The following is a 24,751-nucleotide window of genomic DNA, read 5'->3' as shown; positions in this document are numbered from 1 at the left end:
CCTGCCAGCTCCCCACTTCCTAAGCTGCATAACCAGTAGTCTCAGAGGACCCCTCTGCCCACATCCAAGCCGGCTGAGCCCTTGTGGAATCCCAGCACTCATCCCTTGCCTCTCCTCCATCTTCTGGAGGCCAGGGCCCTCACTGGCTTGGAACACCAGAACACCGGCGCCTTGAAGACCAGCTCAGGTGCAGAAATCCAGGCCCAGAAAGGGGATGGGACTGACCAAGGCCACAGATTATTTAGTGGCAAGTCCTGCACTAGACAGGTGTCCTAACTCCCCCGGTCATTCATTTATACATGCGTTCCTTCATTCATCACACACCCAGTAGGTAGCAGGCCCCAGAGAACAACCAGACCCAGGCCCTCAAGGGGCTCCCAGCCAGCACAGGAGCCAGAGAAGGACAAGAAGACTGCAAAGTGCCATTGGTGCCAAGCCAGGCCCCCCTCTCTGGCTCTCTCCCATCCTCGCTCTTTCTCGCTTACCCTGGGCTCCTATCCCATGTGCAAAGATGCTGTTTCTTCCTGAGATGATGGAAGCAAGTAGGTGGGGAAGGGCAAGAGCCTCACCAAGTAGAGCAGACATTCCTGAAATCTCCTCCCCACTTCCAGGCCCTGGCCCTGCTTGCTTGCAAAGTCCCTCCAACTTCACTTGGCAGAGGCAGGCACCGTGCAGTGGGGCCCGTCGTTCTCGCAATGGAAAAGAAAACCGCAACCATACCCGCTGGGCCAGAGCCGCTCTCCAGTCAGAGGAGGGAGGAGTGGCCTCAGTGTTTCCATGAGTCTCCAGCTTGTGGCAGACCTTCCAGAGACTTCCCAGCAATGTTAATACACCGATGCAGTGATGCAGGGCTGGACCCACATCCCTGGGCCACCGTTCGCTAGCTACGGCTTTGGGCAAGTGACTTCAATGGAGCAAATTTTCTCAGCCGGAAGATGCGGCCATTGATAACATGGCTCTTAACCGGGCCCCATTTACTGGGCTATATTTGGGGGATGGGCCACATCTGGATGCAAGAAACCATAGCAGGTCAAGAAGGGGGTCATGGAGAGGGGCACCTGGGTGGCTTAGTCAGTTAAACAGCTGCCTTCAGCTCAGGTCACAGTACCAGGGTCCTGGAATCGGGTCCCACACCGGGCTCCTGGCTCAGTGGGGAGCCTGCTTCTCCCTGTGCCTGCCATTCCCCCTGCTTGTGCTCTCCATAGCTCTCCCTCTCTGACAAAGAAATAAAATCTTAAAAAAAAAAAAAAAAAAAAAAAAAAGAGGGGGTCAGAGACCTTAGGGTACAAGATACTGGGGGTAACAACATAGGGCTGGGCCTCCAGGAGACAGGTCTGCACTCTGCTGCGGGAGGCTCCACGCCAGGGGAGAGAGCCACGTACGGGGACACTGCCAGCTCTCACACCACCTCCTGCCAGGAAGGAAGGATGTGACCTCTGAGGCGCCCAGGGTGACTCCAGTCATGCCTGGCCAGTACTCCCCAGGAACTTCTAACACTACAGTGACCCTGGAAAAAAGCCATCAGAGATGATTAATGTCCTACAACCCAGAACAGTGAGATGAGGTATTTCTTTCTCCCACTCACTCATTCATTCATTCATTCATTTACTGTTTCATTTAACCAACCACCAACTAGACGTGTTCCCAGCGGTCAGGGAACAGACGTGACCCAGACACAGGCACAGACCTCTTGCAGGACTGCCTCTTGTTCTGCCTTTCAATAATTCTCAGCTCCACAGGCAAAAAAAAAAAAAAAATCCTACTAACTACTAGAAAAGTCCAGCCCTAGCCATGAAAGGCAATGTGGAAAAGAAGCAAAATGGTCATTAGGCAAAACTACTTACTATCCAAGCAGCCTGTATGATGGGGGTTTACGCACCCAAACCCGACCAGAATGACAGGTCATTCAAGCCTTGCTGGGTGACAGAGACCCAGATGGGGCTCAGTCAGTACTGTTTCTAGGACTCCTTCCTTGAGCTCAAATGTCTGGGATTTTTCTGTTCTTGTGTTGGTTTTTGAAATTGCATGAAGGGTATCCTCTCTCTTCTCACCCAGAATAACGCAAACAGGAACATGTGTTTGCATGTAGTTCTACTGAATTCTCGAACATTGAAGTTCCTCTAGGCCACCAGCCCTGGCTACCACCAAAGCCAGGTCAGGAGCCCCTGCTCTGCCTCTCCAGCCCTTACTATGTGTGCCCTTGGGTAATGACCCCTCTGCAGAATGGGAAGATACTCGGGATCACCCAAGGGATGGCAAGGACTGGATGAGGTGGTGTTTAGGGAACAGGCCCAACTCCGCCCACACAGTGCGCCTCCACGCAGGCTCAGGCACTTTCCCCTTCTCCAAAAGCCTGCAGTTGAACAGGCCAACATGGACTTGAATTCAAGTCCTGCCTCTTAATTGGCTCTGTGACCCTGATTAAGTGACTGAATCTCCCCGAGCCTCAATTTCATCTGTAAAATGGCACTAATCACTTCTACCTCCAACGTCAAGGCTGTTAAATGAGTTCTCGACACGAAAACACAACAACCAAGCCACAGCAACCAACATGCTCTTTCCTGTTGAATCTCTCGCAAACAAAACCACCAGCCATTGTCACACTCAGACCTTGTTACTCAGGTTTCCCACAAATCTATGCCTTCCTAGAACTACAACCCATCCGCATGCCCACTGTTACCATCAAGAGTCAGCACAAGCGGTGGCCAAACCCGGGCACTTCCTGCCTCTGTTAGTAAAACGTTCCCTTACACAATATCCTTGCACAAGGTCCCTCTGACCATTTTCTCCAGGGTTCAGCACTAGGAGAGCTTGAGCGTCCTCCCAATCCTTCCCTCTTCCGCAGTTCAAGAGCTCCATGACCCCATGCACTTCCCTTTTGTAATTTTTAAAAATTTACTGACTGATCGACAGACTGATTGATTGACAGATAGCTTTGGCTGCTGAGAAGCTCTGAGCTTATCTTTGGTTTTATTCCCGAGAATAAAGGTATCAGCTTTTGGCTCCATGCTAGGATTAAACCCATGATATTTCACAACTTGCATATGGACCCCAATAAAGTGTTCTGATGACCACCCTGCCGAAATCTGAAAGAACAGCATTCCTTGATATTAATCACGCATGTGTTACAGTGATAGCCCATTAACTTTCATGTAAATACTGCCTGACTATCCTCTCACATAGAGCAAAATATGGTCTGGGTTTTCTCCCACCCCCCCCTTCTTCTCTTCTCCCATCCTTTTGGCTTGAAAAAATTGCACATCTTAGTGCCTCGATGTGATAACAAACAAACAAAAAAAAAAGGTCCCGTTCATAACATAGTTCTTACTAGGTTCATTATATGGATCTTTTCTTTTAAAAAAAAAAAAGATTTTATTTTTATTTATTTGACAGAGAGAGACACAGCGAGGGCGGGAATACAAGCTGGGAGAGTGGGAGAGGGAGAAGCAAGCTTCCTGCCAAGCAAGGAGCCCAATGCAGGGCTCAATCCCAGGACCCAGGTATCATGACCTGACCCGCAGGCAGACACACCTAACAAATGAGCCACTCTGGAGCCTCCCCATTGTATGGATCTTAATGCTCTAGCTTCCAGCTTGTCAGTGACAAGGCTGCAGGGGACTTCTACAGAACTGCATGGGGTTTGGAGCACCTGGGTGGCTCAGTCGGTTGGGTGTCTGTTTTTGGCTCAGGTCATGATCCTGGGGTCCTGGGATCGAGCCTCACATCAGGATCCCTGCTCACCAGGGAATTTGCTTCTTCCTTCCCCTCTGCCTCTCCATCGGGCTCCCCATCACTCCCCATCACTCCACCCTCCCACCCTCACTCATGCGTACACCCACTCTCTAATAAAATCTTTTTAAAAAAGAAATAAGGGGTGCCTGGGTGGCTCAGTGAGTTAAAACCTCTGCCTTCGGCTCAGGTCATGATCCCAGGGTCCTGGGATCAAGCCCCACATTAGGCTCTCTGCTCTGTGGGGAGCCTGCTTCCCCCTCTATCTCTCTCTGCCTGCCTCTCTGCCTACTTGTGATCTCTGCCTGTCAAATAAATAAAATCTTTAAAAATAAATAAATAAAGGTAAATAAGAAGAGGAAGAAGAAAAAAGACGGCAGCAGCGGCGCCTGGGTGGCTCAGTCATTAAGCGTCTACCTTCGGCTTAGGTCACGATCTGGGAGTCCTGGGATCAAGCCCCACAGCGGTTTTCCTCCTCAGCAGGGAGCCTGCTTCTCCCTCTGCCCCTCACCCTGCTCATGTTTTCACTCTCTCTCTCTCTCAAATAAATACATAAAATCTTAATAAAAAAAAAAAAAAAAGAAATGTTGGGGTGTCTGGGTGGCTCAGTCATTGTGTGTCTGCCTTCAGCTCTGGTCATGATCCCAAGATCCTGGGATCGATTCCCACATCGGGCTCCCTATTCAGAAGGAAGCCTGCTTCTCCCTCTCCCAGTCCCCCTGCTTGTCTTCCCTTTCTCACTGTCTCTCTCTCTCTGTCAAATAAATAAATAAAAGTCTTTTAAAAAATAAAGAAAAAGAAATGCATGGGGTTTAGTTAACAAAATAATCCCAATTAATAAAATAATGACAAATAAAAATAAAATAGGCATCTCACGACCTTAGGAAGTCACTAAATATGCATGCCTAGAAAACAGAATGGAAGCACATATGTCAACACCCAGAGGAGGATTACAGGTGGTCTACACATGTATGTATGTTCCACATTTTAATCAGCAAATAGGGGTTATAAAAATATTAGAAAGATATTTGTAAATGACATATCAGCTAAGGGGCTAGTATCCAAAATCTATAAAGAACTTATCGAACTCAACTCCCAAAGAACAAATAATCCAATCAAGAAATGGGCAGAAGACATGAACAGACATTTCTGCAAAGAAGACATCCAGATGGCCAACAGACACATGAAAAAGTGCTCCACATCACTCAGCACTAGGGAAACACAAATCAAAACCACAATGAGGTATCACCTCACACCAGTCAGAATGACTAAAATTAACAAGTCAGGAAATGTCAGGTGCTGGCGAGGATGAGGAGAAAGTCGAACCCTCCTACACTGTTGGTGGGAATGCAAGCTGGTGCAGCCACTCTGGAAAACAGCATGGAGGTTCCTCAAAAAATTGAAAATAGAGCTACCCTACGACCCAACAATCGCACTACTGGGTATTTACCCTAAAGATACAAACGTAATGATCCGAAGGGACACGTGCACCTGAATGTTTATAGCAGCAATGTCCACAATAGTCAAACTATGGAAAGAACCTAGATGTCCATCAACAGATGAATGGATAGAGAAGATGTGGTTCATATATACGATAGAATACAATGCAGCCATCAAAAGAAATGAAATCTTGCCATTTGCAATGATGTGGGTGGAACTAGAGGGTATTATGCTTAGCGAAGTAAGTCAATCAGAGAAAGACAATTATCATACGATCTCCCTGATATGAGGAATTTGAGAGGCAGAGTGGGGGGGTTCGGGGGATAGGGAAGGAAAAAATGAAATAAGATGGGATCAGGAGGGAGACAAACCATAAGAGATTCTTAATCTCAGGAAACAAACTGAGGTTTGCTGGGGGGAGGGTGGTTGGGTTATGGACATTGGGAAGGGTATGTGCTATGGTGAGTGCTATGAAGTGTGTAAACCTGATGATTCACAGACCTGTATTCCTGGGGCAAATAATACATTATATGTTAATAAAAATAATTAATAGAAAATGTTAGAAATAAACTTTTTTTTTTTAAATGCAAAGAACTGGCCTAAAATAGCCCCTGGCTACAGATGCATCTATTCCGCTGCAGGAAGTGGGGGGATCTATGCCTGTCCCCAGTGAAACTCCAGCAGGCCTGTGCTCGCTGTGTCCGAGGATGAAAAGAGGCTTCTCAGGATCAAGGGTTCCTGGGTGCAGAGCTGAAGGCCTCTAAGCCCTCACCAAGCCCCAATTCCAACAGCTGCAATTACCAAGGACCAACTCCTTGAAACCATCAGAAACTCAACCTTCACGCTCACTTGAGAGCAGCAAGCCACTTGGGGCTCAGGGTTTTCTCAGGACCAGGAGAAGTGAGGTTTGTGATCAGTTTAATCCATCAATAAGCACCAACCGAGGGTCTTCCGGGGGCTCCGCAGTGCTAGGCACAGCGGGGCCATAAAAGTCGTATTCAAACAACACTATCTGAGCTCTGCGTATAACAAGCCTGGGGACTGAGGACCCAGGATGAACCAGACAGATCCCTACCCCAAGACCACAGGCAGAGACCAATACAGGCACATCGTGACTATGTCACCTAAAATCCTGTGGTCATCCTGAAGGGTCTCCCAGAGAAGAGCTGGTTTTGAAGGGTAAATCTGCCAAATGAAGATGGACAAAGACGCTGTAGGCAGCAGACAGCAAGTGCAGAGGCAAAGCAGAGTGGAAGAGTATGAAGGGGGAATCGTACAATGTTCCAAGGAGTTCAAATGGATGGGAAGAGAGGGGGTCACAAATGTTACCTGGAACTAGAATTCGAACATCTCCAAGTATGTGAACTTGACTCTGAAAGCTCTGTGTGTCTGTCTGGAGAAAGGTACCAGAGGGTTTTAAAAAAGCAGTGTTACAGATAGGTTTCTGCTGTAGAGGATCACCCTGGATACGGTATCTCTAAAGGCTGGGAAAGCAGAGGAACAGTGGATTTGGTGCAAATAGCCGAAAGGGCAAGGTATCATGGCTTCCCACCCCCTGTATACGCAGCATTGGTTCCTTCACTTTTGTGGGACTCACCCATCCTCAGTGGGGAAAGGAGGCCTAACCCATTCAAGGGAAATTCTTTGCCTCTTGCCCTGCGGGCTGGCTCAGGGCTGGTCTAAGCACAGCCAAGCTAGCGAGCTCTGCTTTGTGGTGTAGGATGCCATGGTATCTCCCTCTGGAGCCAATTAGGAAGCACAAAGCCTTGATGGTTGTAGGCAGCCATCTTGCAATCATGAGGGAAGCCTATGTTGAAGACACAGCTGATACAAAGAGGAGGGCAGAGAGAATCACAGCACAACTGAGCCACACTCGAAATCTCCCTCAAAACTGACCTTCCCCTGTACTTTTCAAATAAAATATGTAAGCCAATTAATTTCTTCCATTGTTTAGGCTAGTTTGAGATTTTCTGATACTTGTTACCAAAAGCATCTGATCTCACGTTTCACAAGAGATGATGAATTAGAACAAAGAGGGGATGAGGATGCCATTCTCATTGGGCAAGTAAGATTTTCCTAGTAATCTCTAGGTGCTACCAGCTAAAAACACTATGTCAGGAGTCTTCAAACTTTACTGTGCATCAGAACCACCTGGAGAACCTGCTAATACAACAAAAGTCACTGGACCCCACCCCTGGCTGGGGAGGGTCCAAGAATTTGCATTTCCAACAAACACCGGGGCAAGGGGTGCTGTTGCTGGTCCCCTGACCATACTTTGAGAACCACTGCTCTATGGAAATTTGCAAAAGGGCAAGAAGCCTGGACCCTGGGGTCACACCTCTCCTCCCCCTAGCAAAAACTAATATAAAACGCTGGTAGAGATATCTGGGGAGCAAACTGGCAGAATTATCATCTCTTTTATCCTCCTTAATAACCTGAACTTCCTCATCAGTGTTCCTTCTTTGTGCCTCTAATCAAAGAGCTAAGGGCTTGGGTAGGATGTAAGATCATCTTGGTAAACTTTTACCAAATGATGGGTTGAGAAGCCCTGGGTATTTTCAGAGGCTTTAGGGATTTGCATTATTAAAGATCATCAGTCAGAAAAAGATGGACTCTATCACAGTGAGTATTTTCCCAAAAAATAAGTGTATAAAAATATTATAGATTATATATGTATAATATATATACTACATATTTATATATAAATTATATATTACTATATATTAATTATATATATATACATATATATATATACACGCCATATATATTTATAATTTAAACATCCTTTTTGTTTGTTTGTTTGTTTGCAAAAAGCTTCAAGGACCCCTAAGTGCATGTCAAGGAGTATACGGGGATTAGTAAAGATCAGGTGGGTAGAACTGACACCAAGATCACAAGCAAGAGAAGAAAAAATAGACAAAATGGACTTCACCAACAATAAAAGCTTTTGTACATCAGAGGACAGTATCAAGAAAGTGAAAAGACAACCCACAAAGTGGGAAAAACACCTGAAAATCATATATTTTGATTAAAAACCTAGTAACCAGGATATATAAAGAACTCTTACAACTCAACAATGAGAGTACAAATAACCCAATTTAAAAATGGACAAAGGATTTGAATAAATGTTTCTCCAAAAAAGAGAAAGAATGGCCAATAAGGATATGAAAAGATGCTCACCATCACTGGTCATTAGGGAAATACTAATCAAAACTACAATGAGAGGGGCACCTGGGTGGCTCAGTGGGTTGAGCCTCTGCCTTGGCTCGGGTCGTGATCTCGGGGTCCTGGGATTGAGCCCCGTGTCGGGCTCTCTGCTTAACGGGGAGCCTGCTTCCCCCTCTCTCTCTGCCTGCCTCTCTGCCTACTTGTAATCTCTGTCTGTCAAATAAATAAATAAAATCTTAAAAAAAAAAAAAAAAACAGAAAAAAAAACCTACAATGAGATACCACTTCATAGCTGCTAGCATTCCTAGAATCAAAAAGCTGGAGAACAATAAGTGTTGGCAAGAACATGGACAAACTGGAACCCTCAAATAATGATGGGGGGAATGTAAGATGGTGCAGGTACTTTAGAAAAAGGGGTAGCAGTTCCTCATAATGTTAAACACAGTATTACCATATGATCCAGAAATTCCACTCTGAGATATACATCCAAGATAATTAAAAACATATGTCCATTTGCCAGACTGACTAAGGAAAAAAAGAGAGGACTCATATTACTAAAATCAGAAATGAGCAGAGAATTACTACTGATTTTATAGAAATAAAAAGATCATAAGAGAGTAACTATGAACAACTGTAGACCCAAGAAACTAGATAATCTAGACAAATTCCTAGAAAACACACAACCTACCAACACTGAATCACACAAAAAATAGAAAATCTTTTTTTTTTAAGATTTTATTTATTTATTTGACAGAGAGGGATACAGAGAGAGAGGGAACACAAGCAGGGGGAGCGGCAGGCAAAGGGAGAAGCAGGCTTCCCACTTGAACAGGAAGCCCGACGCAGGGCTCAATCCCAGCACCCTGGGATCATGACCTGAGCCAAAGGCAAACACCTAATGGCGAAGCCACCCAGGCACCCCAAAAATAGAAAATCTTAATGGGTACTACCTAACTCATTCCAGGAGGCTAGCATGACCCTCTCAAATATCAAAGCCAGACAAACACCTGCAAGAAAATAAAACTACAGATCAATATCCCTGATGAATATTGATGTAAAATCCTTAACAAAGTACTAGCAAATCAAATTCAGCAGTATATTAAAGAGATTAAACACCATGAAACAGTGGGATTTATTCCTGAAAGGACGGTTTAACATACAAAGATCAGTCGATGTAATACACATTAATGGAATGAAAGAGGAAAAAAATATGATCATTTTAATTGACTCAGAAAAAGCATCTGGCAGGGTGCCTGGGTGGCTCAGTGGGTTAAACGTCCAGTGCTTGATCTCAGCTCAGGCCCTGATCTCAAGGTCATGCGTTCAAGCCCCACATTGGGTTCCATACTGCACATGGAGCCTACTTTAAAAATAATAATAATAATACAATTAAAATTAAAGAAAAGAAAAAAACATTTGGCAAAATTCAACATTCCTTCATAAGAAAACCATTCAACACATTTGGAATTGAAGAAAACCACCTTGGCACACCTGCGTGGCTCAGAGGGTTAAGCATCTGCTTTAGGCTCAGGTCATGACCTCAGGGTCCTGGGGTGGAGCCCCACGTCAGGCTCCCTGCTCAGCAGGGTGTCTGCTTCTCCCTCTTCCTCTCTCCCAGCTTGTGCTCTTCCTCTCTCAAATAAATAAAATTTTAAAAAAAGAAGAAAACCACCTCAATGTGCCAAAGACCATATATGACAGTGAACATAGTGAACATCACACTCAGTGGTGAAATACTGAAAACTCCTCCTTTAAGATTAGGAACAAGACAAGGATGCCCACTTTCTTCACTTCTAGTCAACACAATACCGGAAGTCCTAGCCAGTGCAATTAAGCAAGAAAAAGAAATACAAACAAGCAAATTGCAAAGGAGGAGTAAAATGATCTCTGTTTACAGATGACATGACCTTGTATGTAGAAAACCCTAAAGATTATGAACACATAAAAAATTGTTATAACCAGTAAAAACAAATTCAGCAAAGTTGTAGGATACAAAGCAACACACAAAATTCAGTTGAGTTCCCATACACAGACAATGAATAATCCAAAAAGGGAATTAACAAAACAATTCCATTTACAATAGCATCAAAGAGAAGAAAATAACCCAGGTATAATTAGGGGGGAAAAAAAAGAGGGGCACTTGTGTGGCACGGGTGGTTGAGCATCTGACTCTTGGTTTTGGCCCAGGTAGGGATCTTGGGGTTGTGAGACTGAGCCCTCCATCGGGCTCCACCCTCAGTGGGAAGTCTGCATATTTACCCTCTGACCCTCCTGCTTGTGCTTTCTTTCTCTCTCTCACTCTCAAATAAATAAATCCTAAAAAAAAAAAAAAAAAAAAGTGTTGGCATAGATGTATAGAAATGGGAACCCTTGTGCATTTCTAGTGGGAATGTGAAATGGCATAGCAATTGTGGAAGACAGTACAGAGGTTCCTCTAAAAATTAAAAATAGAATTTAAAATGTTAAAAATAGAAATGCTTTATGATATGGAACTTCCACTTCTAAATATATACCCAAAAGCTGGAAGGAGGATATTCAACAGATATCTGTCTACCAGTGTTCACAGCAGCACTATTCACAATAGCTAAAAAGTGGAAACAGCCCAAACGTCCATCAACAGATGAATGGAAAAACAAAATATAGTATATACATATCATACACACACACAACGGAATATCATTCAGCCTTGAACAAAGGAAATTCTAACACATGGGTGTACATCAAAGACAACATGCTAAGTGAAATGAGCCAGCCACAAAAGCACACACATGATCCCTCTTATGTGAGTTGCCCTGAGCTGTCAAATTCATAGAAACAGAGAGCAGAAAGTAAGTGCCAGGGGATGGAGAGGAGAATGGGAAGTTGGTGTTAATGGTACATAGTTTTGGGGCAGCTGAGTGGCTCAGTTGGTTAAGCATCTTACTCAAACTCAGGTCGTGAGTTCAAGGCCCACACTGGGGTCCACGCTGGGCGTGGAGCCTACAAAATAATTAATTAATTAATTTAAAATACCGGTATGAAGACTATACTTTCAGGGATCATTTCTAGTTTGTTACTAGAGAAGTTTCTCTGAATGTGTAGAGCACCCAAAAATACCGGTATGCCATTTCAGTTCAGGAAGATGAAAAGTTCTGGAGATGGACGGTGGGAATGATTGCCCAATTTTGTGACCGTACTAATGCCACTGACCTGTACTCTTAAAAATGATTATAATGGAAAAAAGATAGTCTCTTCAATAAATGGTGCTGGGAAAACTGGACAACTATATGTAGAAGAATGAAACTCCACCATTCTATTATACCGTACACAAAGATAAACTCGAAATGGATAAAAGACCTCAACATGAGACAGGAATCCATCAGAATCCTAGAGGAGAACATAGGCAGTAACCTCTTCGATATCAGCCACAGCAACTTCTTTCAAGATATGTCTCCAAAGGCAAAGGAAACAAAAGCAAAAATGAACTTTTGGGACTTCATCAAGATCAAAAGCTTCTGCACAGCAAAGGAAACAGTCAACAAAACAAAGAGGCAACCCACGGAATGGGAGAAGATATTTGCAAATGACAGTACAGACAAAAGGTTGATATCCAGGATCTATAAAGAACTCCTCAAACTCAACACACACAAAACAGATAATCATATCAAAAAATGGGCAGAAGATATGAACAGACACTTCTCCAATGAAGACATACAAATGGCTATCAGACACATGAAAAAATGCTCATCATCACTAGCGATCAGGGCGATTCAAATTAAAACCACATTGAGATATCACCTGACACCAGTTAGAATGGCCAAAGTTAGCAAGACAGGAAACAACGTGTGTTGGAGAGCTTGTGGAGAAAGGGGAACCCTCTTACACTGTTGGTGGGAATGCAAGTTGGTGCAGCCACTCTGGAGAACAGTGTGGAGCTTCCTCAAGAAATTAAAAATAGAGCTTCCCTATGACCCTGCAATTGCACTGCTGGGTATTTACCCCAAAGATACAGATGTAGTGAAAAGAAGAGCCATCTGTACCCCAATGTTTATAGCAGCAATGGCCATGGTCGCCAAACTGTGGAAAGAACCAAGATGCCCTTCAACGCATGAATGGATAAGGAAGATATGGTACATATACACGATGGAGTATTATGCCTCCATCAGAAAGGATGAATACCCAACTTTTGTAGCAACATGGACGGGACTGGAAGAGATTATGCTGAGCGAAATAAGTCAAGCAGAGAGAGTCAAGTATCATATGGTTTCACTTATTTGTGGAGCATAACAAAGAACATGGAGGACACGGGGAGATGGAGAGGAGAAGGGAGTTGAGGGAAACTGGAAGGGGAGATGAACCCTGAGAGACTATGGACTCTGAAAAACAACCTGAGGTTTTCGAAGGGGCGGGGGGTGGGAGGTTGGGGAACCAGGTGGAGGGTAATAGAGAGGGCACGTATTGCATGGAGCACTGGGTGTGGTGCAAAAACAATGAATACTGTTACGCTGAAAATAAATAAATTAATTAATTTTAAAAAATGATTACAATGGCAAATTTTTTTTAAAAGATTTTATTTATTTATTTGTCAGAGAGACAGAGAGAGTGAGAGAGAGAGTAAATGTTTTCGGGTCTGCAGCCAGACGGTGTCTGTCGCAAGCAGACTGCTTTTGTAACCAGAAAGCAGTCAGAAGCTCCTGGACAAATGGGCACAGCTGCATGCCCACAAACCTCCATCTACAAACACAAAGGGGTGGCCAGACTTGGTGCACAGGCTGTTGTTCATCAGCCTTCTATTCCAGATAAAGAAAACTGAGGTACAGAGAGAGTCAGTAACTTGTCAAGGTCCCCAACTACCAAGAGACGAGGCCAGGATTTGAACCAAGTGTTTTGACTAAAGACCTCATAACTTATTCCCTGGGCCCAACTTCCTCCCCATACAGCTGGGAAGATCTACAATACATCAGACATTTTCCCTGCTGACATCTGAATATCTTTATTATAAGGTTTCGACTCGACCTGTAAGATAGGAAGTCCCCTCCCGCCCTACTCTGGAACCCACGGCAGGTGCAGGCAGAGCAGGGATTTGAACCTGGCCCACGTGCACCAGGCTGCTCACACGGTTGTCCTTCCTTAGGAAGGCGGCTCTGCCTGAGCTTGGATACAAGCAGCACATTCTTGTAAGAGATGCACTTGCTCTTTCCGGGCCCTCTTGTCAAGAGGAGTTCCCTCACTGACACCGGTCTCCCTCCTCCCCACCCACGAGCTTTGTTTCCTTGGAGACATACCCGTGCTCAGAGGGTGCCCGATGGCGGACAGCCGGCAGCTACTGGCTTCTTCTCTGGCTGAAGGCCAAAGGAAACTGGAAACCTGTGTTTGCTCCCCATCAGTTTAGATTAAGCAGCTGTCATGGAACAGCGTAAGGGTCACGGCCTTGTTACATGATCTTGGCGGGTCACATCACCTCTCCCGTCACTCACGCCTTCATTGATTCACTCACCCATGGATTCGTCAGGCACCCACCTACCCTGTCCCTATACTATGTTAGCTCCTGGGGCTTTGGCAGTGAAAAACAGTCCCTGTGTTCCCAGAGTTCATTCAGAAAACCAAACTCCGAGTCTGGGAGATGAGTCCACTTGGCAGGGGGTGTGGGGGAAGGGGGCACCAAGCACCACTCAGCTGCACAGCTCAATTCAGGAGGTATCGCCTCCTTTTCCAGCCTGAGGATGCTCATGGCACCAGCTTCTTCAGAGATGTGCAAATCAATCAACTCACGACTCCTTAAGACCAATGGGGCCAGAATCAAAAATCTCGCCTCTCTACCGGATCTGCCTTTCCGGGCTGAACATCAACACCAAGGTGATTGCTGCCCTTGGACGTAACACACCAAGAAAAAGCTGGGTATGCAGCTGTTTGACCTACACAGTCTCACTCAGTGCCCTCAACCTCAACAGGCTGAGTGCCTGCCAGGTCCTGGGGTCAGCCTCAGTTTCCCCAGCCATGACATTTCACTGGAATCAAGAGCTTATCCCGTGCCAGGCCCTGTGCCACGTGCTTTGCGTGGATTATCTGAAAGCATGACCCAGCACACAGTGAGTCTATGCTCAGTAAGTGTTACCAACTGTTATTAGCAGTTAGTGATATTTTATTCCCGATTTTACATATGGGGAAACTGAGGCTCAGAGAGATTAAGGTCTCTCTGATAAAAAAAAAAAGCAAAAACAAAAAACCCCTTTAATAAAAGCAAACAAACTAAAACCAGAAAAAGGAAAAAAAAAAACCCTCATTAGATTTTTTTATTGTGTCAACATTGAATGGAATTAAACCCAGTTCTGAGTAAAGAGAAGACAGGGAGGCTGCAGGAGAGGCCCCAACAATCCATACCGGAAAGGGACTGCTGAGTCCACAGAAGCTTTTGTGATGGTACAGTGGGTCCCTTCCCAGCCAGGGAGAACCCGCCATACCTCTCAAGGCTGTGAATGGACGAAATGAGTAGTGGTAGAGCCAGGACCTGAACCGGGACGATCTGGGTGCCAAGTCTGGGCTCTGTTCATCTCCCCAGCTCATCTGCCAGACCTAGTGACTCCATTCCCCTTCTCACGCCTCAAGGAAGAAGCCACAGAAAGCTTGAGTCCCAGCCCCTGGGTGGGTAGGGGAAGGGTCCCCTCTCTCCCCAGGCTCCAGCCCTCACTGGGCCCCACTGGGCCCCAGTGGTCAGCTCACACATACCAAGGGAGCTTGCTCACCGGGAGATAAGGGAGCTAGGATGTCCCAGCCCAGATAAGAGAAAGCTTGGACCACCCACAGGGTTTAGACATTAACTTTTACAGCCCAGGCCACTGGGCCGAGCAGCGGGATTGGGGGGCACCATCATAGCCCAGTGGTCCCTGCAGGAAACTGAGGCACGCACAAGCCAGAGACAAGGCATCAGCACTCTGCTCTGAGCCTGGGCCCCCTTACCTCCCCGGCCTTCCCTGAAGCCAATAAGAGCACTGAGTACACCCAAGGCACTCAATAAATAAATGCTGGCAATATTCCTGGAACTAAAGTTAAATAAGCCAGAGCCGGGAAGTCTGGACACAGTCCCAGTTCTGCCACTGTCCTTCGGTGGGGCTGGCAAAACCCCTTTCCTGCTCTAGTCCTCAGTTTCCACACCTGGAAAATGAAGCTTTGAACAGCTGTAAGTCATTTGCAACACAGGCATTTTAGGGCTCAAGGTGAGGAACTAAAGTCCCTTTAATCACGGAATAAGTAGTTCATACCTATAAAAGTCCGTCCATATTAGCAAAGCCTCAAGCTCGCATATGATCAGTAAGTGTTCACTGGGTACATGAATGAATGATTATAAGTGAAACATTTCAGCGGCCATAAGGTTCCCAGAAATCAGGGCAGAACAGCCAAAGGCTGACAAACACAGTAGACACCAGGATTCGGAGAAGCAAGCCCGATGGAAGCTCCCAATTCTGCCCCCTCCCCCACCCCACCCCCCAGGAGAGAGGAGAGCTGATGGCTGCCATAAGTGAGCACCTAATGCATACGGGACCGTGCTAAGCATTCCTTTACCGGGAGCAGTTTTATTCATCCTTCTGCAGTTCGGGAAACTGAGGTTTGGTGAGGAAAGGGCTTCCCCAAAGCCGCTCAGCACATAAGGGACAGAACCAGGACATAAAGCCAGTCTGTCTGACTCCAAGACACAAAGGCGGCTGAAGCGTGGAGCCTAGAGCAAGCCCTTTGCCTCTCTGGGCTTCTTGCTTTCTGGGGAAACAGACAGGTACCACAATCATCCAGGCCTCCCAGCCCCTGGGCAGGGGGAGACCCCATCAGCGCACAAGGCAAAAGGCTTCTGGTTCCTCAACAGAGGTCTACGGAAAGAAGGCCACGGAGCGGCCACCAAACACTAAACAGTCAACACAAAAATGTCTCTAGCTTCTCAGCAGCCTTGTCCCTGTAGGTGGAGTCCCCAAACCTCCGCACCTCTGAGCTCCAAGCCAAACAATGTGGCCATTGAGTGGGGCAGCCCACGCCCACAAGGCCTCCCTGGAACGCGGGGCCTCCTTCCTCCACCCCCAGCTGCGCCTGCCACGTCCACAGAAAGCCTGCAGAAGGAACCATGTGAACCAAGTGGCCTTAATGGGCAGGAAGGGCACTCGGAGCACAGGGGGTGACCTTGGGACCCTGGGGGGATGGGGCCTGCGGGGGTGGGGCGGGTAGAGGGGCAGTTCTGCCAAGGCAGAGGGGAGAAGCAATGATCCGACAAGCTTCTGAGCCTGTCTAGTAAATTCTAGGGCCCCTTTGCCACAATCTCAGAGGTGGGGCCGTGTCCTAATATGCTGGCCCAAGTCCCTGGACAGCTCTGGAGTGCTACTGAGGTGACTGGAATCCGGGAGTGCCTCACCCCTTCTGGTGCTGTCCAGCCCAGAGATCAGGAGCATTGGCTTCAGGACCAAAGTCCCCTGAGCCCAAGTCCAAAGGCTGCTACTGGGTGATGGCAAGCCTCCATTTCCTCATCTAAAAAATGGGGCAACTCATTCCTACCCTTACCCGGACTGGGGAGATTAAATGAGATCGCACGTGTACGAATAACAGACATAGGCCCGGCACCTAGCCAAAATGTGACAAAGGACAGTCATGGTCATCATTTGGATAGTCACCGCCATCACCACTATCCTCGCCACACGGCCTTTCAGGAAAAGCCAAGTTCAGGCCTAGAACTGGACTCTGGGGCAGATGCAAACTGAACTTGCAGTCCCTGGGGAGAGACACGGGAAGGTGTGTGTCTGACGCACATTTTCGATCCATCGCACCATCTGTCTGCCCGGCTCCCATTCCCAGCTGTGCCAGGACCCTTACAGAGACAGAGAGGAAGGAGCCAGGGCCATGAACCCGTCCTCTGGGAAAGGAAAGTCGTGGAGTGAACAGGGTCACAGGCAATGTCTGCCAGGTAGGTGACACCATTTTCAACTAAATTTGTTAAACATCTGTGGCATTTGAGATGGTCCATAGACATGTGCTGGGGTAGGGGCGGGGGGGGGGGCACGGGAAGGGGGGAGGCAGGGATCCACAAGCCAGGACATGAATGTGTGAAGGAATGTTGGCTGCCCCACCGACTCGGCGAGGTCTCATACCGTCACAGGAGTCTGTAGTTGTGGGAACAGCAGACACAGACAGAAGTGACCATGACTCCCAGACTCTGCAGCAGCTAGAAATGTTCAAGTTCCCCTCAGTGACAACATGAGCCCGAAGCCTCCTGACAGAGATGCAACAGGGCACCACTAGGAAGACAGGAGAGCCCCACGGCCCCCCACACACCCAGGACTGGAATGATCTGTTCCCTTCGAAGACCAGCAGGGCACAAATGCTGCTCGGGACTGGGGGTTGGGGGGGCGCAGAGGCAGACAGGGGAGCAGGTGCCCATCTCCGGGGGGCTACACTCAGCCAGCTCCCAGATGCCACGCAGACATACAGGCCCATGGAGCCAGAGCTGCCGACCCTTCCAGCCAAGCCAGGTGCCTGGATTCTTAAGTGAAAGATGTTAATTTATAAAGGCTCGTGCTAGTTCAAAAAATTGGAAAAGCCTCCTCAAAACAGCCTGTGGGCCTGATTGACGCACTTATCTGCCCATCCAGACCTTAAACGACACCTCTGACCTGTTAGCTAAATGCCTAGCACGGGGCTTCTACTCTCCGCCAGCTGGGACACGCTGGGTTTCTAACTGAACAAAGCACTGTGAGTACGGTGCTGTCACCCTGTGTCCAAATGAGGAAACTGGGGCTCTGAAGCATGAGAAGACCTGTCCTGAGTCACAGAGCAGGACAGGGGGCTGTCAGATTCCAACCCAGGTCTGGGTGACCCCAAAGCCCATGCCTGATGGACTGAAGGGATGTGACGGGTACAGGAGGGCTGAGGAAGGGATGACAGATGGCTGACAGGGTCAGATAGTAAACAAAACCCATGGTGACATGCTTGGGGAACGTGATGGGCAAATCCCTAGACTAGAGTCACCCTGGCTCCTGTGAACATCACACACACCCAGGCATGCCACGCCACCAGCAGGATTCCAGGCAGCCCCAGGTCACTGCCGCCTGTCCACCCACATGCCCAGCTACAGGACTGCACCTGCGCCCAGCCAGGGGATACCAGCAGTGCCAGGAGGACCAGCGAGACCTGAGTAGAAGCTGGGTGGACCCCATGGCCACAGGCCCCCCTCTCCACCATGCACTGCCAAGCAACGTTCTGCCAGACAGTGGGCTCCCCAGGTGGATGGCAGGAGGTCACACATAGCATTCTTTGGACTGTTCCTAGGGGTGCCCAGGGCTGGCAACCAGAGAGGAGACAAGGTTTTAGGGCCCGGGTGATCTGGTTTGGAACCTGTCTGTGAGTCAAGACAAGTCCCTCTCTCTCTCTGACCCTTGGTCTTCACTTCTGTAAAATGGAGGGGACCCCGTCTCTAACCCATAGATCTGTGACAATTCGACTGAGAGCATCATGAAAGAGCCCAGCTTTTGTGGACTTGTCCCTCTCACCACCCCTCCCCCACTTCTTGATTCCTGCTCTCGCCCAAGAAGCTACAGGCCTCCTGAAATGAGCCAACTTCAGTGGAAATACCTCGAGATCAACCCAAGTCCCTCGAGTTATGGACCAGGAAGCAGGGGCACAGACAGGGGATGGTGCTTGGTTACAGTCACACAGTGACTGGGTCTCAGATCCAGGAAGATCTCAGTCTCCTGACATCAGCCCCGCACTCCTGCCACACTGTCTAGATGTACACAGAGCTGCTAGCCACTTTCTACCATCACCTTCTCTTCATAGCTCTGGCTTCTTTAAGGCCAGATACGCAATCTCTGTCAGTGACCAACAGTTGCCCTCCTAGCCCAAGGCGACAAGCCACAGAAACCCTGGCCAGTGAAATGTGGTCATAGGGTCCTGTGGACAAGTGCGGACAGGGGGCCCCTCCCATCCACACCCTGCTCTGTGACCTTGGGACCTGCACTTCCTCTTTGCAGAATGTTTACTTTCAGACAAGAAGCCGCACTCTGAAAAGCCCCCAGTCACTCTTGTGGGGTCACGCGCACACACAAACACATCGGTACACATGTTCAGGAAGTTCACAGGGCCCTTGCAAGACTATTTTTAGACTCCTCAGGCCAGGAGTCCTGGCTTCAGAGCCCACCAGGCCTGAGTAGCTAACTTGTGGGGCAAAGGAAGCTGCAGTATATATGGAAAAAATGTGCTCTCACACACTTTTCCACGAACACGACCCTCTTGGTTATCCTTACTTTCCTCGGTTTTGATAGCGATGTGAGAGAAGAAATGTTTCCTCTCAGTTCTACTTGAAGTTAAACACTGGCACACCGCAATGACAAACAGGCCTCAGCATCGGGAATGCATCAGGGAGCGGTGAGGTCTGAGGCTCATCGGAGATCACATCCCTATCTGTGGGGCCCCTGACACTCGCTGCCGTGCAGCCTAGACAGCCACAGCTCTAGAACGTTCAAGGCCAGAATCTGACAAAACGCAACCAACAAATTTCTAAAAACGTCTCACATGCCAAACAGAAAATGTCTGGAGGCCCAGTCTGGTCTGAGGTCATCCGTCTGCAACTTACTCCGAGGGCTGACACGCAGGTGAGGGGCGGTGGCTCCCAGCCTATCTGGCATGTTCGATACCCTCCCACCCCCCAAGAGCAAAAGACTAATGGTAAAGACCTGTAGGTTTCAATGGGGGTGAGTCTGCAACCCCCGCCCAACCCTGGGGATATGTGGCAACATCTGGAGACGTTTTTGGTTGTCAGACTGAGCAGGGAGGTGGGAGGTTCTACTGGCATCTAGTGGGTAGAAACAGGGATGTTGCTAAACATTTTAATGTCCAGGGCAGTGCACCCCCCCACGCACACACACAGAACGTTCCAAACCCTGCTACAGACCGGAGTCCAGGGAGCTACTCTGGGGGCCACCTTAGGGGTGGGGAAGTCTGTACTAACGTGAAGAGGTCCACTTGACAACTTCCTTTTAGCAAGGCTGAAGCCTGGCAGTGCCCAGGCAGAAGGCTTTGGCAGGCAAAGGGATCACATTAGAATTTAATGAATTGGTTTACTTCCGCTTATGGCAAGCGGGTCCTAGTTTTCCATTTAGGGCAGGGATATGACAGTTTCTTTTTAAATAAGTGTATTTAATTTCTAGAAAGTGAGTCACTTGAAGAAAAGAAAAGGTTAACTATCACAGAGGAAGTGGATTGAGTGAGGGGTGGGACAGGCGATGGGACAGGCGACCCAGCAAGGCTATCATATAAATACTGCAGAGATTCAGCACTGAACACATTTAGTCCAGACCCAGGGAAAACCCAGGGAGACTCCTTGATGGTACAGACCTTCCACACCAGGAGTCACTGCTCTGATCGGTACTCGGCAAGGGGACTGCTGGGTGAATTAAGCTACTGCAAAACTTTCTGGCCAGATGAAACCGGAGGGCACAGGGACTTCTGAACACGACCTGTGCCAGGTCTCCAGGACGGCCAGGCCTGCTGTGTGCACAGCAAGGCCTTTCCTCCCTCTGCTGGTGTTGTCACCCACCTTCTTGTTACCTTTCTTACTGGGGGAACATGATCCCAGAGAAGCCTCAGGAAGGTTCACCACATAAAAGGCAGAGAAGTCAAAGAGGGAGATGCAGGAAACTGGCGGTAGAAGGAGCTGGAAGGCATGGAGGGAATGGGAATAAAGGGCTGGGAGTGGAGGGGAGAGAGGGACAATGGCATTAACTAAGCAACCACTTTGTGCCACACCTGTGCTGCTGCCCACACCTGACCTGCATGCCTCACTTAATCCTCATCACAGGATATGTTGTGTCACCATCATCTCCACTTGTGCTAAAGAGACAGAGCCCCAAAGGTTAGCTAAGATCCATACTGGCACCAAGAGGACTAGAGCCCGTTCCCTCGCTGCAGGGCAGGAAGAGAACACACACTTGGGAGAGGCACGGAGGAGGAGCGAAGGGACTCGGACACCAACCAGACTGATGGCTGAAGAGGGCACTGCCCTGCTTGAAGCCCCCAGGGGTTTCCTGACACCTACAGTAAGATCGCCACCCCCACCTTCCCGACTCCTGTCTCCCACCACCCTTACCCAGGCACGCTGCCCCTCACTGTCTGTGAACACAGTTCACTTGCTCTCACTTCAGGGCCTTCTACTTGCTGTCACCTTGGTCCTCCCTCCACTGGCTGCTTCTCAAATGCCACCTCCTCAGAGAGGCCTCCCAGACCACACACCGAAGGTGGCTTGCCCTGTCCCTAGGCCTCACCTCCTGCTGGCTCGAGTTTGATTTTCCTCCTGTATGAAGCCCAAACACCCCCTTGGCTGGCCAGAACCAGCCTCCCTGCATCCATTTCCGCATCCAGAGGGCCTGGGACAGGGCTTGGCCCAAAGAAGGAATCCAGCAGAGACTTGGTTTTATGAATAAATGGAGAATACGGCTATCAGCCAGGACTGCAGGCTTAATTCCCCCAAGTTACCCAGGCTCCTAGAGGCCAGGGCCAGATGTTCTGGGGTGATCAGGTAACAGATTAAGACAGCAGGGTCTGTGTCCTGTCAGAAAGGCTGAGCCGTGGGACGCCCGGGCAGTGCAGTCGCTGAGCGTCTGACTTTCGGTTTCGGCTCAGGTCACGATCTCAGGGTTGTGAGACTGAGCCCCTGGCTCAGAGCAGGGTCTGCTTGGGATTCTCTCTCCCCTCTCCCTCTGCCCCTCCCACTCCTGCACATGCTCTCCCCCTTACTCTCTAGACTCAATCAATCAATCTTAAAAAAAAAAAAAGAAAGAAAAAGAGCCTGAGCAAGACCTGCAGTCAGGAAAGGATCAGAAGGGGCTTCACAGGGCACCTGGGTGGCTCAGTGGGTTAAGCCGCTGCCTTCAGCTCAGGTCATGATCTCGGGGTCCTGGGATCGAGTCCCACATCGGGCTCTCTGCTCAGCAGGGAGCCTGCTTCCCTCTCTCTCTCTCTCTCTCTCTGCCTGCCTCTCTATCTACTTGTGATTTCTGTCAAATAAATAAATAAAATCTTTAAAAAAAAAAAAAAAAGAAGAAGGGGCTTCACAGCCATCACCATGTGAAAAGCAGAATTCTAACCACCCTCACCTCCCCTGATTCCACACAAGGAAAAACTTTAGAGCATTCAAGATTCCTTCCCTCCCTACCAGCTACCACTCACTGAGAGAACTGCTTCTTTCAAACACATGGCCAAAGCTGGCCCCAGGATGTGCTCTGTGGGGTTTCAATCTCTCCAGGACAGGGCGGGCCCCAAACAGCCTCAGCAATCTAGAGGGGGACCAGCATGGGCATCCATTCCTTCCGTTGCACTGGACCAGCCCTGGGCAAGAATGAAAGCAGGGTCCAGTCTCCCAGAGGCGACACCAAGACTGGTAACTGCTGAAATGTGGGTGGTAGAAGGAGAGAGAACAAATGGAACAGAGAGTAAAGGGAAAGAAGGTAAATTCCACCTAGAGGTATGGGGAAGTGAAAAGGCCTCATGGAGGCCCTGATGCTCTTGCTGACCCCACATGACATAGGAAGGGCGGGGGTGGGGGGTACAGGATGAGCCAATAGCTGGAGGCACTGCCTCCGATAGCTTAGGAGAACTGGAGCAGAGAACTGGGAATGCATCCTCGGATGGCAGACTATAGCCTGTGTCCTGGTGTGGAATCTAACCTGGGGAGCCGGGCAAGGGCTTTTTACAAGGCAGTGTAACATGAGTAAGTTCCCTCATCCGTGGTCTTTTCTGCATGTCTGGCCTTGTGACGAATTTGCTGTGTGACCTTGAGTAAATCCCAGACCGTCTCTGGTCTGCAGATGCCTCATCTTCAAATGAGTGGATGGCTGTGTGGCGCCCAACTGCAGCTTTCCGTGGTTTAGTCAACACTCCTGGGGTCTGGCTCCAGTGGTGTGCTAGAGCTAGCCTTCACTGGCTTGGGAAACTGATGGTGACATTTCCAGGAATTTTTGTAAGCCGCTGTTAAACACAACCATGATTAAAAATTAAGTTACATAACTTTGTAAGTTTTGGAATGGTGTTAAAAACAAAGATGACAAAGACTCTAAACTCATCCTTTTCCTCATCATTTTACCACGTTCTACTGTTATCTATACTCTGGATATTATTTACCTCTACTGCAAACCTCTTTCCAGCTGTCAGTGACATGGTGTTTGTAGCCTGAAATTAACCAAAGTGGGAATGTTTACACCACGGAAATTGGCAGATGCTCTATACCAGGGCTGTTCTCCTCCAGGAGGTGACTGTTAAATATTTCCCATCATCCCACTCACTCCCACTCCCGGATCACCTCTTGAAAAACGGATCCAGCCCTTGAAAGACTTTCCCAAACCAAAATATGGCTCCGGGCTAAGGGGGGGACAGGAGGGATGTTGATGGGGAGAGGTCATTTTAAATCAAAGGAAATTCACAGGGGCAGCCCAGGGGTTCCTACACTCACTCATTTTGGGGCCCTGAGTCTACATCCAGAGCTGCACTGTGGACACTGTCCAATCCAGCACCCACTAACCACACTTGGAATGTGCCTGGTGTAGAACTAAATGTACGACTTCATTCACTTTTAATTAATTTAAATTTTAAAACTGACACTCAGTTCCGTTACTAGGAAACATTTAAGAATGTTGAGACAACTTTGCATCTACTTTGTCAACTGTAAATTTTATGACATCTAAATATAGATTCCTGGTGAAAATTTAGCTGCTGAATTGAGATGTGCTCTCAGTATAGAACACACACTGGAGTTGGAGGCTTGAATGAAAAAGGTAGTAAAATATCTCATTAATAATTTTTATATTGCTTACATGTCAAAATAATATTTTGGATATACTAGGTTTAAAAATTGTATTATTTAAGGGGCACCTGGGTGGCTCAGTGGGTTAAGCCGCTGCCTTCGGCTCAGGTCATGATCTCAGGGTCCTGGGATCGGGTCCCGCATCGGGCTCTCTGCTCAGCGGAGAGCCTGCTTCCCTTCCTCTCTCTCCGCCTGCCTCTCTGTGATTTCTCTCTGTCAAATAAATAAAATCTTTAAAAAAAGAAAAAAAAATTGTATTATTTAAACTAACTTCATCTGTTTCTTTTTTTTTAAATATAGCTATTAGAAAATTTTACATTACCTATGTGGCTTACGTTACATGTCTACTGGACAGTGTTGGTCTAGAGTATTCTGGGTTGTTTTTCCCCCACTTGCACCATCTGATATTTAAAAGCAGAAGTAGGCTTAAGAAACTACGGCAGGATTTTGCTAAGATTACAAATCCTGGAAAAAAACGAGCTCGTCTTGTCAGATTGTAGGTGAGGTGGTTTGGTGAATGTCCACTGACCCAGTCAGGGGGAAGGTCTCTCCCTAGATGCCATGGCTGGGGAAAGGGTTCAGGGCAGCTGGGTAAGAGCTGGTTTCTCATGC

The 24,751-nt window shown here is 47.9% G+C and overlaps 1 protein-coding gene and 1 pseudogene across 1 annotated transcript in view; one reads left to right on the top strand and one right to left on the bottom strand.

Moving 5' to 3' along the window:
• STK10 (serine/threonine kinase 10) overlaps nucleotides 1-24,751 on the bottom strand; it is a 122,733-nt gene that overhangs the window by 68,789 nt on the left and 29,193 nt on the right. The window lies entirely within an intron of this gene.
• Nucleotides 11,357-11,439, top strand: LOC123939401 (annotated as a pseudogene).

Source organism: Meles meles, chromosome 3 (genome assembly GCF_922984935.1).
Source record: "Meles meles chromosome 3, mMelMel3.1 paternal haplotype, whole genome shotgun sequence".
Lineage (NCBI taxonomy): Eukaryota > Metazoa > Chordata > Mammalia > Carnivora > Mustelidae > Meles > Meles meles.
The sequence above is the reverse complement of the archived record's forward strand: the minus strand, read 5'-3'. Positions and strand labels throughout refer to the sequence as shown.